Source organism: Condylura cristata, unplaced genomic scaffold (assembly GCF_000260355.1).
Source record: "Condylura cristata isolate star-nosed mole 26May11 unplaced genomic scaffold, ConCri1.0 scaffold00022, whole genome shotgun sequence".
Lineage (NCBI taxonomy): Eukaryota > Metazoa > Chordata > Mammalia > Eulipotyphla > Talpidae > Condylura > Condylura cristata.
In genome coordinates, this window is record NW_004567123.1 from 18,399,601 (window position 1) to 18,408,271 (window position 8,671).

The following is an 8,671-nucleotide window of genomic DNA, read 5'->3' on the forward strand; positions in this document are numbered from 1 at the left end:
GTGAAGTTCTTTGTGCTCTGAAAGGAAATACAGAGGGGTGCTGAATCTTGACTTTTCTTCTTCCTCTTATTTTCATATTGCAACAGCTAACAGGGCTTACTAGATGCAAGGCAATTTGTCTATGTTATATCACTGAACTCTCACAGTTATCCTATGAGGTGGAATCTCAGGAAAGAGGGAGAGAAGTGATTTACCCAGTGGCACACCTAGAAAACAGCAAAACCAGGAATAAGATCTGCTGTCCAACACTGAAATGTATGTCCTGAACTCCTTGTATCTTGTCCATTCATTCCCTCAAAGATCCTGTAAACATTACTAAGGAGCTACTTAGAAAGGTAATGTGGCAAGGTAGTCTTCAAGTAAAAGAGCAAAGATTTGAGCACATGTAATGTAACAGGGTGGTCCCTAGGAAAAAGGGAAGTTCCAGGTTACCTGCCCCACCCAGAAGTAGGGTGGAGCTGAACAGAGAAAAAAGGAGAGAAGAGAAGGAAATGAAGAAGGATGGAGAAGGAGGAGACCTGAGGAAGCCACATGGAGCAGCAAGCATGTGATGAAAAAACTGGGCTTGTTTCCTGACCCTGGACTGGTTAAGGCAGATGTGGGTGAGAGACTTGTAGGGAGGTGACTATGGCAGTGTTTATATTGATTTTGATTTTGCTCTTTTGCTCTCAGATTTGTCTGGTCATTTCTGACTCTTTTCCATGGGTCCCGGCCAGAAGGTGCTTTAGTCTAGTGGCAGCTTTCAGGCCTTGCTTTGGGCCAGTCCCTTTTGGGTGGACTTTTGCCCATGAGGGGATGGGTAACTTCAGGTGTTTGATTTAGAAGTTATATTCTTTGTGTTCCGTATTGTATATTTACTGTATTAAAGTCCCTTTTCATTAAAGTTTTATATATTTTGTCTTGTGGCGGCGGATGGCAGAACCCACTTAGAGCAGGCAGGTTTTGGCGCTTCAGGGGTGTCCCTCTCCCCCTGTCCTCTAACAGATTTGCTGTCCTATAACAGTAAGATGTGACAAGTAGCCACCACACATTACTATAATTACTACACATTACTATAAGGTCCTATAAGATTTCAGAGGTCACTCTGGCTAGAGAAAATCAAAGTGCTTCAGGAAGACTTCCAAAAGGAAGCAGCCTTTGAAGTGAGCTTATACAAAGAGGTAATCTAAAAACTAATTGTTTTGTATACAATATGTTGTAAGCATTGCTACACATGTTTAAAACTCACAAGTAAGGGAAAACATTATGAAGTATTAGTTGCCAGAAAATCCATGGAGGAAGGGAAGGGTCCAGCCTGTGGAGAGGTCCAATTCAATCTTCTGACTCAGCCTCAACATCAGTCTCAAATTATTTGTGTCTAGTTTTCCTTAGTTTCCCTGTATGAGCATATTCAAAGTGGTGTGCCTGGAACATTATGTTACTATTTTTAAAAATGAGGAAGTACTTTATGAACTGAGAATTATTTCCAAAATGTAACTTTAAGTGATAAAAAGCACGGTGAGGAATATTGGATGTAGCATGCTTCTATTTGTGAAATAATAGGGAAAGAAGAATGTGTGTGTGTGTGCTTGCTTGTTTTCATATAAAGTATGGAAGGCTAGCCAGGGCACTGTAACTGGAATGTGGCTTGAGGACAGGGTGTGAGGGAGATTTTTTATTATACACCTTTTGTGTCCTTTCACTTTTTGACCTTGTAGATATATTATCTGTCAACAAATAAACAAATACAAGTTGAACTTTTTAAAAAGTAAGTATAATAGTCTCTAAAGTAGCCATTCCTCAAGAGAAGTCATATAGTACAATACGCTATTAGCAAAAGCAGGTCACTTTGGTGGGCAATTTGAAAAATTCAATCCTTAATCTTCATGGTGAAAAAAGTTACCCAAAATAAAGTAAACAAAACAAAAACAAACCCAAAACAAGACCAGCAAAACATTATTAATTTTCTTGACCTCAGACAACTCTAAAAGATACCACTAAGAAAAAGATGTACTATGGGAGGCCATCTCAGCATTATCACCACTATGGCCTGAGTTCAGTTCCCTGCCAGGGAGCAGACCCACATGGCGCAGCAGACTTCCTGTCTCACCCTCTGCTCCTCTCAGCGGTACATTTCAGTAAATTTGCCTGCTCTGCTTCCTACTCTGTATCTGGTGAATCTGCTCACTTCCAGCCTACATCCCAGTTCTCATACACAAAATGAATATTAAAATATTTTTTTAAAAAGCAGGTTAAAGCACAGCACTAAGAAGCTAAAGCCACTTCGGCATGAGTTTGATCCCCACCTCGAGAGGCAACCACATGCTGCAGCAGACCTCTCCTGACCCGCCCACTGCTCCCCTCAGCAGTGTACTTCGTCCATCTGCCTGTTCTTCTCCCCACCCTGTCTTTGGTGAATCCTCTCACCGCCCCTGCATCTCTAGCCTGTACCCCAGTTCTGTATGCATAAATAAATAAATCTTTAAAATAAGAAAAAATAAAAGAACCTACTATAACCCAATTCAAAACCAGCAAACAAAATGGGCTTATGTAAATAGATACATAAATAGACATATGTATGTGTACTTATATATGCATAGATATGTTTAAATGACTAACCTCATTGTAATTAAGGGAAGACAAATTAGAACAATGAGCAATTGCTTTCTTACTTACAAGATAACAAATATCAAAAAGTTGGGTATTACATAGTGTTAAAGGCATGATGAAAGTACTGTTAGAAGGGATATAAATTAATGAACTGTCTTGGGTTACAAAATAACAATACTGTCAACCTTGTAAATGAGCATATCTTTGACCCATCAATTTTAATTTTGAGAATGTATCCAAGATAACCTTTCCATGTATACAAAGGTAAATGTACAATTATTCATTGGCATTCTTTGTAATCACAAAAAATCAAAATCAACCTAAAATTTTCCAACTGGGTTAACTGCCACATCAAACAGAGGAACACAAAGTAGGTGTGGAAAGAACAATGTGTATCTGTTTCCTACTGTGACAAAACCTTGACTTAGCCCCTTGTTAGCTCTTCCTTGGACTAAGCAACAGCTTCCTGACAGATCTTCCTGCTTTTATCTTGCCCCCTTGAAGGATCTGCTACTTAATATTCTGGGCCTAGTACAAATTGAAAATGCAGGGCCCCTTGTTTAAAAAATATTAAGAATTTGGGTATGGGGACAAAGGGTGGAAGGGGTGCAGAGTTATCGGTACTCTGGTGGTAGGTGCTGGGCAGCAACATACACTTGAAGAGGTGTGAGCCTGTACTCCCAGATGTATTCTGTGTAGTAAAAACTGGTGTTACCTCAAAAATAAGTGGTATTAAATAAATGAGTAAGTAAGTAAAATGTTGAAAACTACTACAGTGACTTGATACATTTTAAAGCTAATGAAAATATGTAGAATTCCAAAATGGGGTCAGCAGAACATTAAAATAAGAGCAGGTCCTGCTAAGTATGAAGCCCTTGTGACTGCAGAGGTCACACTCCAGCAAGGCTGGCTCTGTCCCTGGAGTGACATTGTGACATGGGCTGCTCTTCCCACCTCTGTCAAGAAATAACACAAACGTGACCTGCTTTGGGAAGTTTTCCTTGAATTCTCTCACCCAAAACACTCTTTCATTGGTGCTCTCCCCTACCCCACTTTATTGCACACAGTTTTATTAACATTTGTCACAATGTATTGTGGTATTTTTTCTAATATCTCTCTCCCTGAGCTTGCAAGAGCTTGGCCTATGGCTTATACTTTTTTTGGTGACCCTAGCACTTCATACTTTGCTTAGCACATGGGAGTTGAGAGAATGAATGAATTAGAGTGGGTAAGTTTGGACAGGTGTGCTAAATAATCAGTCATACTGCTTCACAGTTATACTTCACCTTCATGGTGCTAAATGTGATGGGACACCAATTTCACCGAAGCTGGCAGGCCCTGCTGGCTAACTTCAGATGATCCCCTGGAGGGGTTGCAGAAGTCTAAACCTGAAATCCTGGTTGATCATGCAAGTCACCCATACCTATCTCTGAAGCTCTGCATATTCATTGGACACTTAAAAATGAGGGCTGAATGCACTAGAGCCAGCTGGTCTCATCCATCAGTTCCAGGTTCTAGGAACCTCACCAAAGTTTCAGATTGCCCCCAATCCTTTGCAACACTGGCTTAAAAATGGGGGGTAGTCCACATCCCTATGACACATGAAGACTTTCTAAGGGATGCTCATGCACTGATATTATTACTATAATGTAAGTGGAAGTACTGGATCATATGGTAGTTCCATTTTTAATTTTTTTAAGATTTATTTATGCATACAGAATTGGGGTACAGGCCAGAGGCTCAGGGGCAGCGAGAGGCTTCACCATAGACAGAGTGGGGAGCAGAACAGGCAGATCGACAAAGTACACTGCTGAGGGGAGCAGTGGGCAGGTCAGGAGAGGTCTGCAAGCCATGTGGATCACCTGGGGGGGGGGAGGCAGGGATCTAACTCACACTGAAGTGGCTGTGGCTAGCTTGCAGTGCTGCTTCCTTACCTGTTGCACCATCAGAGAGGGTCAATTTTAGGATTTCTTATTCTAGGTCTGTGAAAAATCCTACTGAGATCTTGATAAGGATTGCGTTGAATCTTGCTTTAGGTAAAAGCCCATTTTGACAATACTGATTCTTCTGATCCATGAATATGAAATGTCTTTTTCTTTGCATCTCTTTTATTTTCTTTCAACAGTGCTTAATAGCTTTCAGTGTACAGGACCTTCACTTCTGGCTAAATTTTACTTAGATATTATATCTTTTTAAAATCTGTTTATTGAGGTAACATTGGTTTATAACATTTACATATATACATACATATATATACACGTGTATATATATATATATACACACACACACATACACACATACATATATATATGCACACACACACATTTTTTAGGAGTACAGGTTCATCTCCACAAACATAAGCTGTCACATGGCCCACCCCAAATCTGACTATGGTACATTGTGACAATAAAAAAATCTTGAAGGTGACAAAGAAACAAATAAAAATATCAGCTTCAGGGGAACATCTTTTAATTATGGGAAAGCTGCATTTACCACAGTTATTTTGGGTAGTATATGACAAAAGCCACTGCTCTAGGATAAGCCTCAGTGGGTTTTTCTGGGTGGGCCTGGTTGATGCTCTCAACCTGTAGCTTCTGAAATTGAACCTCAGCTCACCAGGCTAACCAGATCAATAAGTTTTACTTGATTTCTTCATAATATCCAGCTAATAGATCATCTCCTTCTTAAACACATTCTTCCCTCATATTTGCTGCCGTCATACTCCCCACATTTCCTTCCCTAGTTCTCTGAACCCTCATTCCAGCTTTACCTTTCTCATTCCATCTCTTTTAAATAGAAGTTTCTGAGAACATTTTTAAGCTCTCTTCTCTTTCTGTCCTTTCCTTATGAGAATTTTCATCCACCACTGCAATTTGAAATACCATCTTTATCCCAACATCTTCCAAATTTCTCCCTAGCCTAAATCTTGCTTCCAAACTTCTATAGCCTATTGCTTACTCTGCATGTTTACCTCAGTGCCTCCCAAACTACAAAAGACCAAAACCAAGTTCATCTTCCTCCCCATTCAAGATCCTTACCTTTAGGCTTCCCCAATTTAGTGATAACACTCCATCTGTGCAGCTCATGCCAGAGATCTGGGAGGTATCCGGAATACATCCTTTAACCTTCTCCAATAAATAATCAGGCAAGACTTCTCTAAGCCTCCAGACTGGGTTTCATATCCCTCTTCTATATCCTCATACATCACCTTGTATTTCATAGTACTTATCCAGATTATAGTTATCTAATTGTATAATCCTTTATCTCCCCTATACATCATAAACGCCATGAATACAAAGACTATACCTGCCTGTTCTTCAGACACATAGTAGTATCTCAATAAAATGCTTGTTCAATTAACAAACGTAAAAACTTTAGAGTATAGCAAATGTTAGCTGTCTTTGCAATTTAATGCTACATGCACAGTAGAGGGCAGCAGAGTATAGCTAATGGAGAGTATAGGCCTGACTATTTAAAAAATGACTTCGGGTAAATCACTTAACTTTTCTGAAACTCTATTTCCTTTTCTGAACATCAAAGTAAGTTGTCCTTCCCTTGGATCAAAAAAGATAAGCAGATACTAAAGGACTTGAGTTTTTCACAACAGAAGAGTTATTAGACTTGGCAATGGAGACAGAAGGAGGTCTTGGTTATACTATTGAACAGATGTGAGTAGAGGCTTGACCCATTCAGAACAGAGGAAATATAACTCAAGAGAAAGAGACTGGCTAATGTCCAGAGCTGGCTGGAGACAAAGCTGTGAAGTAAGCACAGTATGCTCTTGGCATACTCTCATCTCTCTCTGATTGCTGCCCTCCCACCTCTGTCTCTCTGCTCCAGTGCCCTGTGCTGTGTGGCAGGCTTTTCTTTCCCTTTCCTCCCATCAAAGCACATCTGTCCTGTGTCCTGGCCTCTCAGAGGCATGCTCCCTGCCACTCACAATGACAGCTAATTAACCTCTTAAATGGATCCCTGCTAATGTACTTATAGCAGACTGTGTTATTTCACCACTCTCAATAATAGGAGTTGAACCTTGAGATTGAAAAAACAACCTACTCAAAAAGAATTAATTCCAAATAATGAAGTTTCAGATTCTGTGGAATGAGAGGATATGGAATGTTAGCAGGAATTAAGGCAATCCTAATCTTGGGTTCAGAAAAGATAACTGTTTAAATTTAGGATCTGTTAGATGTGACTTGATGTAACATGAAGAGAGAGAAAACGCCACACATGCATATGTGTGTGTGTGTGTGTATATATATATATTTACAAACATATACAATACATATATATACATACATACCATATATATATATATGAGTTTGGAATGCTGATCCTAATACAGTTGAAAATCTGCCTGTCAACTTTTGACTCTCCCAAAACTCCACTGCTAATAGTCTATGATTAACTAGACACCTTCCTGATAACATAACTGACTGATGAACAGTTTGTACGTTATAAGCATTCTGTGCTGCATTTTTATAATAAAATAAAATAGAGAAATGTTATGAAGAAAATCATAAGGAAAATACATTTATAATACCATACTGTATTTACTGATACCATAAGTAGTTGATATCTTTTTACATGTGTGATGCCTTACAGTTCAAACCTATTATTTGAATAGTAATTTATATCACTAAATCTTTGGTGTGTAGTTCTGTGAGCTCTGACAAATGCTTATTCATGCAGCCTCCACAATCAAATTGTAGAAATGTTCATTAGTCCCTAAAAATGCCCATTTGTTAATCTTTTGTCGTCAAAGCCCTGGTAACTCTTATTTATCTCTGTCCCCACAGCCCAATTTATTGAGTATTCCTAGCCTGGATGTTTTTGCTTTAGTGTTGCATTTAAGAATTCTGTCTAACCCAAGGTGACAAAGATTTTTCTTCTTTGCTTTCTGCTAAAAGTATCACAGTTCATGATCTATTTCAAGTGAATTTTTCAAAAAGAAAATAGAAGGTATAAGTCAAGGTTTACATTATGGCATTTGAACATTCTCTTATTTTAGTATCATTTGTTGAAAAGGTTACAGGGCTAGGAAAGGGGTACCCCAGAACCATGCCCACTGTAAATAGGTTCTGCCATCCATTGCATCAAGACAAAACATAGAGACCTTTAATGAAAAGGAACTTTAATATAACTAGTATGCAGTACAGAAAAGACAAAGAATCTAGTTTTCAAATCAAGCACCCAAAGTTACCCATCCTCTCATGGATAAATATGAGTCAAACAGGATTGGCCCAAAGCAAGGTCCAACAGCTCACCACAAGTCTAAAGCACCTTCCAGCAGGGACCCATAGAAAAGGGTCAGAAACAATCAGACAAGTCTGGAAGGAAAAGAGCAAAATCAAATCCAGATAAAAGCTGCCACTGTTAACTTCCGGTGTTACTGTTAACCATTCACCCCCATCTGTTCCCACCAGTCCAGGGCCAAAAGGCAAGTACAGCTTTTTCACATGGCTTTCTACTCTCTGTGCCTCCTGCAAGTCTTCTTGTAGGTCTCCGTCCTGCTTCCTTCCTCCTCCAGTCTCCTCTCCAGGTTCTTAGCTGCTCAACTCTATGCTCCCTTAAGTCATGCTGGGAACCTGGAATCTCCCCCTTTTCCTGAGGACCACCCCATTACAAAAATTCAATCTTTTCCATTGTACCTTTGTCAAAAAAATTTATTTGTATCAGTCTATTTCTGGGCTTTCTGTTCTGTTCTGTGGTTCTAAGTTTCTACTCTTCTGCCAAGTTGGCACTTTCTTACTGAAGTGTCTTGAAAGTCTTGATGTGAGATAGTGTGAGCAAGATGACATTGCTCCACTTTTCCAAAATTATTTTATTTCCTAACTCCTCTGACTTTTTGTATCAATTTGTTGTTATCTATAAAAATATCTTGCTGGGCAATACCACTCCTAGGTATCTACCCAAAAGACACAAAAACACTGATTTAAAAAGATACCTGCATCCCCATGTTTATTGATGCATTATTTACAATTAGAAAGACATGGAAACAACCCAAATGGCCAAAAGTGGATGACTGGATTAAAAAGATGTGGTACATATACACAATGGAATATTACTCAGCAACCAAAAC